The sequence below is a fragment of the Polyodon spathula genome, chromosome 14 (assembly GCF_017654505.1).
Source record: "Polyodon spathula isolate WHYD16114869_AA chromosome 14, ASM1765450v1, whole genome shotgun sequence".
NCBI classification, from domain to species: Eukaryota; Metazoa; Chordata; class Actinopteri; order Acipenseriformes; family Polyodontidae; genus Polyodon; species Polyodon spathula.
The window spans coordinates 34,126,058-34,135,096 of NC_054547.1; the positions used below are offsets into that span (position 1 = coordinate 34,126,058).

Here is a 9,039-nt window from a genome sequence, read left to right on the forward strand (position 1 = left end):
TTTAGTTATATAAAAAGGTACTGAAAAATCTGTGAGACCTATTTTAGTATTTGTTTAATTTTACTCAGACTTCATGTTTAAGTGTTGACAGTTACAATAATATTCTTATTGTACATGTAGATAAGATTGAATACATTTCTAGGTGCATTAATAGGTTAGGGTTAGGGTTGATGTGATTTATTTATTCATTTTTTATGCTGTCAGACAAGTGGAAATACTAAATATTAAATATTGATTAGGTTAGAGCAAAGAGATTAAGAAATACATCAGGAATTAGGAATACACACTTTTATTAAAACCTTTTCTTTATGTATGTTTCATTGAACATCAAAGGGTGGGCTATAACAGGCAAGTACAGTTTCTAAGATTGCAGGACACAAAGTTAAAATCAATGCTTTGCAATGTTATAAAAACAACCATTCAGGCAACTAAATATACATTTGAATTGATTGAATGCATGCTGTACTTTATAATTGCTGTAATTTATAATATATATGTTCAGAATTGACTCAACAGATATCTTAAAAGATATAACACCTATAAGAAGCTAAGAACATGGCAAAGTTTGGAAAAAGTTTGATAATTCAAGAATGTTACCGTCTGTACCAGGTAGAATGTGACAGACAGACAGATATGATCACTGCATGAGAGCTCTTATTTTGGGGATGCTGAATTTGACAAAAGGTTTGGTTCTGTATCAGTTGGAAATTAAATATAGATATTGATACATCGTTAAGTATTTGGACAGATAAGTGACCTTAAAATGCCAATAATGTATATGCTATAGTATGCTTTCGTTTTCTATATGTTGTCAGTTGTACTTTACATACAATGCAAGTGTCCTCTACTGCAAGTGTGTTCTCTTTAACAAATATGTTGTAAAACAACTGAAGTGAAAATATATAGAAGTTTGTCATATTCTTTCTCAAAGGGATTTTGATTGTATTTTACCCATCAAATGTTTTTTGGTATTCTTTTCAGGTTTCAGCAGTATAACATAACATTTTGGACCAAAAATAGAGAAAAGCAAACCAAAACTGGAAGCTAAAATAGCAAATATTTCTACAGCAACTGTGTACTTCCCAGGTGAACTGATGTAAGCTGGGATAAAAGTGATCCAAACAGCACAGAATATGAGCATGCTAAATGTAATGAATTTAGCTTCATTAAAGTTATCTGGCAGCTTCCTGGCCAGAAAAGCGAGCACAAAGCACATGGAAGCAAGAAATCCAATATACCCTAACACAGCATAAAATGCTGCTGCAGATCCCAGGTCACACTCTAAAATGATTCTGTCTTTGTGGGATTTCATATTTTTGTTTGGAAAAGGGGGGGATATAGCCAACCAAAGTGTGCATGTTAATCCTTGAATGAATTTGAATGCAAAAACACTTAACTTTTGTTGGATGGGTTCAAACCATTTCATAATATTATCACTAGGAAGTGTAGCTCTAAATGCCATTGACACAACTATTGTTTTCCCCAGAACACAAGAGATGCACAGGACAAATGTGATTCCAAAGGCAGTGTGGCGCAACATACAGGACCACTCAGAGGGCTGGCCAATGAAAGTAAGTGAACAAAGGAAACACAGAGCTTATGAAAACAGGAGAAGGAAGCTGAGTTCAGAGTTATTAGCTTTAACAATGGGGGTCTCCCTGTAACAAAAGAAAACAACAGCTATAGCTATGGTTACACATGTTCCAACCAATGAGCATATCACCAGCACTACTCCCATGATTTCTCCAAATTATAAGAATTCAACATCCTTTAAGATACATTCATCTCTTTGCTTGTTTGACCAGTATTCCACAGGGCACTTCAAACAATCATTGGAATCTACAATCAAATCACCAAAAGACAATTTTAAATGTATGTGGCACACTTATTTAGCCATCCATCTGTGATTGTTTAGGTAAATAAAAATTATGTTATACATTTGTATGTAAAACAATGAATTCTAAAGCTGATACAAGCTTGAAGAAGAAAATTAATAATAAACTATTAGGAATATTAAATGTCTGGTCACCACACAAACAATGGGAAACTTGTGGAGTCTGATTTTAAATCCATAAAATAAAATAAAAAACAATACTTTATAGACAGTGCACAAACACAGAAGTGGTTACCAAATGTTGCATATCTTCAAAAATAACATCCCATTTTACTGGTTTATTTTTTACTTAATTAAAAAAATTTAAAAAAATAATAAAATAGTAATAATAGTACTAGGAATAATAATAAGCAAACACCTCAGGTACTGAAATCAGTTCTGTTTTTAGATCCCTGCCCTCACAAGGTTTGTTTAAAAAAGGAAATAAATAGCTGTGAATTTCCTACCTTTAGATACACAAAATAAAAAAAAAAAAAAACAAACAAAAAAATAAATTCTCTCCTGGTATGTGGACTGTTACTGCAGGGAGGCTGTGTAGTCCAGTGGTTAAAGAAATGAGCTTGTAACCAGGGGCCAGTTGCACTAACAAGATCTTGAAAAGGCGTTGTACTAAATGGATCAGGATCTGGCACCACTGATCCGATTTATAAGCAGCGCGTGCAGTAACTAAGGAGGTAACTATACAGTGATGGTGTTTTTTGCGTGTTAGCAGACTAAACAAACTGTCAAGGTGGACTTTCCCAGAGGAGGAGGCGTTAGCTGTAGCATATAGGAGAAAAAGAAGAAATTATAACTGGTAGAATTAATCAAAATATAACCACTTACTTAAAACACAAAACATGGGGGGAAACATTGACAGCTGTCAATAGGTAAATGTCTAATTTTATATAAATATGACGGCATTTATTTAAAATATATATGTGACGCCGTACACGTATTGTTTCTGTATGGTGTTGCAGCGTGGATGGGAACTTAAAAAAATATAAAAAACACTTGCTCAGAGAGTAAAATGGTTTAAACAAAAACAAATCTCGCACACAAAACCATATAGGTCAGGCTGAGTAATCGCCTTCACTGTTCCTATATTTTAGCAGTTTCTTTTAAACTTTTTTATTGTCTCTCTGACTCTCTCTCTCTCTCTCTCTCTCTCTCTCTCTCAAATTCAGACAATGCTTTATTGGCATGACATGTTCATTACGGTGTTGCCAAAGCTTTTACATAAAAACAAACATACAATTCTAACAATTAATAACAATATTATTTAACAATACTATATAAAAAATCGTTAGCAATGCTATATATATATATATATATATTATATATATATATATATATATATATCTCTCAGTATGGGACTGACGAGAGTGGGGAATACATCTCAGACTTGGACCATTTTTTGTACAGTGCAGTTTGCATAGTGCTGATTCGGTTTTTCAATCTCCCACCGATTTCACCATTGGCAGACATTTTATGCTCTGCTCTGGCTTTTTCAAGGTGTGTCTTCAACCGTCGTCTCCCCCGATTCACATTGCAGACATTTCTGCTCTGCTCTGGCTTTCCAGGTGTGTCTTCAGCGACCCATTTCCACTACCAGACTGTGCTCACCGAGTCTGTACATTGTCAGTGTTTTCCTCAGATTTTGGTCTTTTATTGTCTTTTATTTACAGTGGAATATTCTCTATCTAGTTCTGTGTAGCACTCCATCTTGTTTTGTTTTTTTGATGAGGTCTCGCTCTCTCTCACACACCATTTTTGTAGGCTTTTATGCAGGTGACCAGCTACTAATTGGCAATAAATTAAACAATTAAAAAATAGGGAGATGGCCATCTGCACAAGATTTTTTTATGTGGATGGGGCTTCTCATCCACGCTGCAACACCATACAAAAACAATACAGTTGCGCCATCACATTTTTTTAAATAAATAGAAATAAACAATAACACGGCTTTCGCCGTCATAAATCAATAATAATAATAATAATAATAATAATAATAATAATAACAATAAATTTATTGGGTAACGTTAGTATATAAAATTAGTATAAAAATATTGGGATATGATATAGCCTAAAAAATGAACGCATTAACCGAAGCATAAATAGCGAATTTCACTCATATTTTATTCCATGATGTTATATATCAGATAGAAAACATTTATTTATTGTTTCAATTTATTGCCTTGGACAAAACGGGACTCTTGGGGAAATCAAAACTAAATTTAAAAACTTAAAACAGTGCTGTAAGTATTATGTTTGTTAATTTAATTATGGCACGTGGTGTTAATCTATACAGTCTTCTTACTTCTTCCTGGACGAAAAAACTCAAGATGGTTTTGCCTATCTTTAAAAACGCAATCTATACGTGTCTGATGGTTTAGAATAAAACACATTTATGTTTTGTTCCTCCATATTTCAAAAGTGGGATCAAGTTCTGATCCTGCTCAAAAGCAGGTTCAGATTTGAGATCAGATTTGAGCTCGATTGACCGTGTAGTACAACACAATTGAGATCAAGATCAAGATCGGAGCCCAGATACAGGATCCGATCCCGTTAGTACAACCGGCCCCACGAGGTCCCCAGTTCAAATCCCAGCTCACCCACTGAGTCATTGTGTAACCCTGAGCAAGCCTCTTAACCTCCTTGTGCTCCGTCTTTCAGGTGAGACATTGTTCTAAGTGACTCTGCAGCTGATGCATAGTTCACACACCCTAGTCTTGTAAAGCGATTTGTGATGGTGGTCTACTATGAAAGGCGCTATATAAATATTATTATTATTATTATTATTATTATACCTTACTTTAACTCCTCTGTTAGTGTTTTATTGTTCTTTACTCCTTACCTGTATGATTGCTGATTTCTCCTTCTGCACATGAAATGCAGTCAAAGCAACAAATCGGCTTTCCTTTCTGAACAGCCTTCCGAGTGCCTGGAGGACAGCTCTCACTGCACACTGATTTTGGTGTCTTGAAAACAGGGAGATAACATATATTACATGCTTTTTAAAAAAGATTGCATAGCACATTAGCAATGAAAATACATTTACATATACATTTTACTTTAAATAAGTTGTAACAGAAAGTATATAATAAGCAGAAAATTATCTAACTCTGATTTAATTTAATCAGTGAGTTCCATTAGAAATTTAAAGGTGATTAAACCCTTACCTTGTCCGTATCATCTGTCCAAACAATGCTGATGTTATTCATTGTAAATCACTGCCCTGCTGGTAAAGATCCATCATAGAAGCCAATTGTAACAAATTCAGTTTGGCCATTTTTATTAAGCTGCCAGTTTACTAATTCATATTTTGCTGCTGGTTCCCCATTATCATCAAAAAATACCTTCTCCCCAGTTTTGGTTGTGAAATTAACTGTTTTCATGTAATGGAGTACCTAAAAAAAATAGATACAATTTTAGCATTAACTCAATATACTATGAAGAAATAAAACTGAAAACTGATAATCTCCTTCTCAGATTTGAAGCTGCATCTCTATCAAGTTTATGTTTTTTATAAATAAAATACATACTTAAAAATTATTTTCTAAAAGGAATATAAAATTTCAAGGACACCTTCCTCATGTTATATGTAGTTTTGGACCAACTTTAAGATTAGTCAGCTCATATGCATTATCCCAACTGGACCAGAGCTAAAAATGAAACCTTTCCAGTATTGCCTTATTCCTTAAATAACACTGTGTACAAATTACAAATTTGTTCGTGGGTAGTAAGTGTTATTTCCTAATTGCTTATGCCTCAAAAGTATAGAAAATGGCTATTATTCCCAACAAACTTTGCTTTTGTGACCAGGACAGTGATATTTCAAAATATCACTATTTCCAATGGGAAAACGGGCAAATGTGTGACTTTTCGTTCACATAAAGTCAGAAAAAAACAATATATGAATCCAAATTAACATGTATTTATACTAAAGTAATACAAAAATAACTACAAAAGATTTAGAAGTGAGTAGTTTTTCGAGATTTACGATTATACTGTATTTACAGTATAATCGTAAATCTCGAAAAACTACTCACTTCTAAATCTTTTGTAGTTATTTTTGTTTTACTTTAGTATAAATACATGTTAATTTTCCCATTTCCCCATATTCCCATAATTTTCCCGTTTTCCCATTGGAAATAGTGATATTTTGAAATATCACTGTCCTGGTCACAAAAGCAAAGTTTGTGGGGAATAATAACCATTTTCTATACTTTTGAGGCATAAACAATTAGGAAATAACACTTACTACCCAGGAACAAAAATTGTGTTACATAGTGTAATTAAATAGTCTCCTACCTGCCATGGTTCAGTTTTCATGAAGTTTGGACAGTTTTATCAGGAAAAGGACCTTGCCCATTTTTGCATGTAAAAAGATTGTGAAGTGAATTTGCTATAGCATACACAGCTTTGTATACATTATTGGAAACTCTCAGCTCAGATACATCAGTGAACTGGTTATTCACATCTCTTAAATTCTCAGACCCTGTACATGGGTTTATATTTTCTGTCCTGTCTTGTGTTGTTAGTGTACAACTGAAAACAGTTTCCCAAAACTCCTTCAAAAAAATGTTGTCAGGCTCATCGTATGGATTAACATTGAGTAAAAATTCCTTCAAACCTGTAATTAGTGCGTTATTGATTGTGAATCCAATTGCCTCACACAGAACATTATAACCTTCTCCTGTTGCAAAGTTGCTGGCAGTAATCCAAGATTCACTGCCTATCCACTGCATGCCAGTAACATTCTGAAACAACAATTCTTCTAACAAAATTGTCATTTCTCCTTTAGCCAGGAAAGCAACAATAACCTTTGAGGTGGACTTTTTAATAACATCTATAATTCTTAAAAGCATCTCTCTTGAGTCAGTTCTTAGAAATGCTTCTGAGTATTCAATGCAAATACCCTCCTGTCTGGCTTCTTTCACAAACGTAGCCATTCCTGAGTTGCCATAATCATTGTCACTTCTAATAGTTCCAACCCAAGTCCATCCAAAATGTTTCACAAGCTGTGCCAGGGCTCTGCTTTGATAGTAATCACTTGGTATGGTTCTGAGAAATGTAGGAAACACATCCCTGTTGCTGAGACATGCACAAGTAGCAAAATGACTAATCTAGAAAGAAGACAAAGATTAGGAAAATCAAATAAATAATCTCATGACAATGTTCTGTTTCGAGAAATTATTGATTTCTACTTAAGCAAGGTAGCAGAACAGGGTATTTTTCTTTGTGGATTTGAGCTAGTGCTCCAAATTTAAGGCTAGATTTACAATACAATACTTTTAAATCTCTAATACCTCTTTATTTACAATGAAAAACTAAGACAATATTCTGTGTGATGTTTTCTATAAGGTTAAACCACCTGGTTCTGCTTTTTACCCAACTACCACATGTACACAGATCTTGTCAGTCTAGTTTACCTTTATCCATACTATTATTTGTTTAGTTAGCAGAAGCCTTTATCCAAGGCGACTTACAGTGACTACGTGTGTGAACTATGCATCCGCTGCAGAGTCACTTGCAACAGCATCTCACCCAAAAGACTGAGCACAAAGAGGTGAATTGACTTGCTCAAGGTCACACATGGAGTCAGTGAGTGAGCTGGGATTTGAAGCGGGGGCCTCCTGGTTTAACTATCAGACCACACAGCCTCCTATACTAATAATACACATTAAGATACAGAGGAAAGAATACAGCACTGGATATTTATTAAATATAAGTATTTCTCACCACCGGTATATGGAAACCTCCAATTGTTGCTGCAATTCTGATGGTTGGTGATGAACTGGCATGCCCTACAATAGCAAGAGCAGTTGATGGTTTGGTGCAAGATTTGTCAGACAGTGTACCGTCTTCCTGCCCATTCATTAAAGCCATCGCCGCTCTTATAGCCAGAGGTATAGAACCACAAGCATCATAAAACTTATAGCCCAGTGAAACACCAGGAAGAATATCTGTTCTGTTATTTATTTCTTCTATAGCAAACATCATGGTTGTAGCAGCTTGAAACTCTGAAGTTTAATCTGAGGAAAGGCATTGAAAAAGACATTAATCAAAATGGTTGTCTGCTTTAACTTGCTCTCTTTTCGTAAAACTCTGAAATAAAAAAATGATCAGTACTTTAAAATTAGGTTAAACATATATATATGTGTGTGTGTGCATTTAACCTAATTATATATCTATATATATCTATATCTATATCTATCTATCTATCTATCTATATATATATCTTTGTTTAACCCAATTTTAAGCTAGCCATAACAGTTGTAACAATAGTATATTGATGTTGTATTGATTTCTCCATTTCCTGCTAACAGTACCTTTCGCATTTTAGAGGCTCAGGAATTGCTGTGAAGGTCTGTGTGGAGAGGACGAGATTGTTATGAAATGAAAAAATTCCTCCAATTATTATGCTTCCATCCTTTGAAAACAAAGGCAATTCCGGTCTTCCTTGTAACCTACAAACAGGCACTTGTGCCCGTATCAAAAGAGCAAGCAGTACAACTTTCAGGAATAGCATTTCAAATGATTCTTTGTTTACAGTCTCAGTTTGTTGTCTTCATAGTGGTAGTTAAGTCTCTTGGGTGCCTAAATGAGCATCGATTCTCAAAGGCTGATTTTGTTTGTGTTTAAGGAGGAATAGCAATTAACTAGTTGCACTAAGAATAGGATCCTCTTACTAATCACTTTGGAAAAGTTAACAGGTAATGCTCCTGTTTCTTATGTAATATTGCTGAACACATTTCTTTGTGTAAGTGAAAATGGAGAACATGCTGTCGTAATGAATATAGTGAAAGTTAATTAATTAACCTGATAAGTTGAGTGCTTTTAATAATTTTGCTATATAATAATATATGCCCAGTCAAATGACAAAAATACATATAAACAAGCATTGAGAGGCACATAAGGACCTTTTTTAATTTATTGTGTTACGTGTTCCCATGTGTTGCTACAACTGTTTACATAAGGTGTGTGTATTGTTTTAATTTGTTTTACATTTTGACCACTTTTTAAAACTTTTCAATTGCATTCCCTGCCATCTTGAGGCATGGAATCAAATTTAAAAGTGGTCAAAATGTAAAAAAATTAAAACAATACACACACCTTATGTAAACAATTGTAGCAACACATGGGAACATGTAACAGCATAA

General features: G+C 34.2%; 1 pseudogene; it reads right to left on the reverse strand.

The window, feature by feature from the left end:
- Positions 1-925: 925 nt before the first annotated feature.
- LOC121327328 lies at positions 926-8,408 on the reverse strand (annotated as a pseudogene).
- Positions 8,409-9,039: the final 631 nt, after the last annotated feature.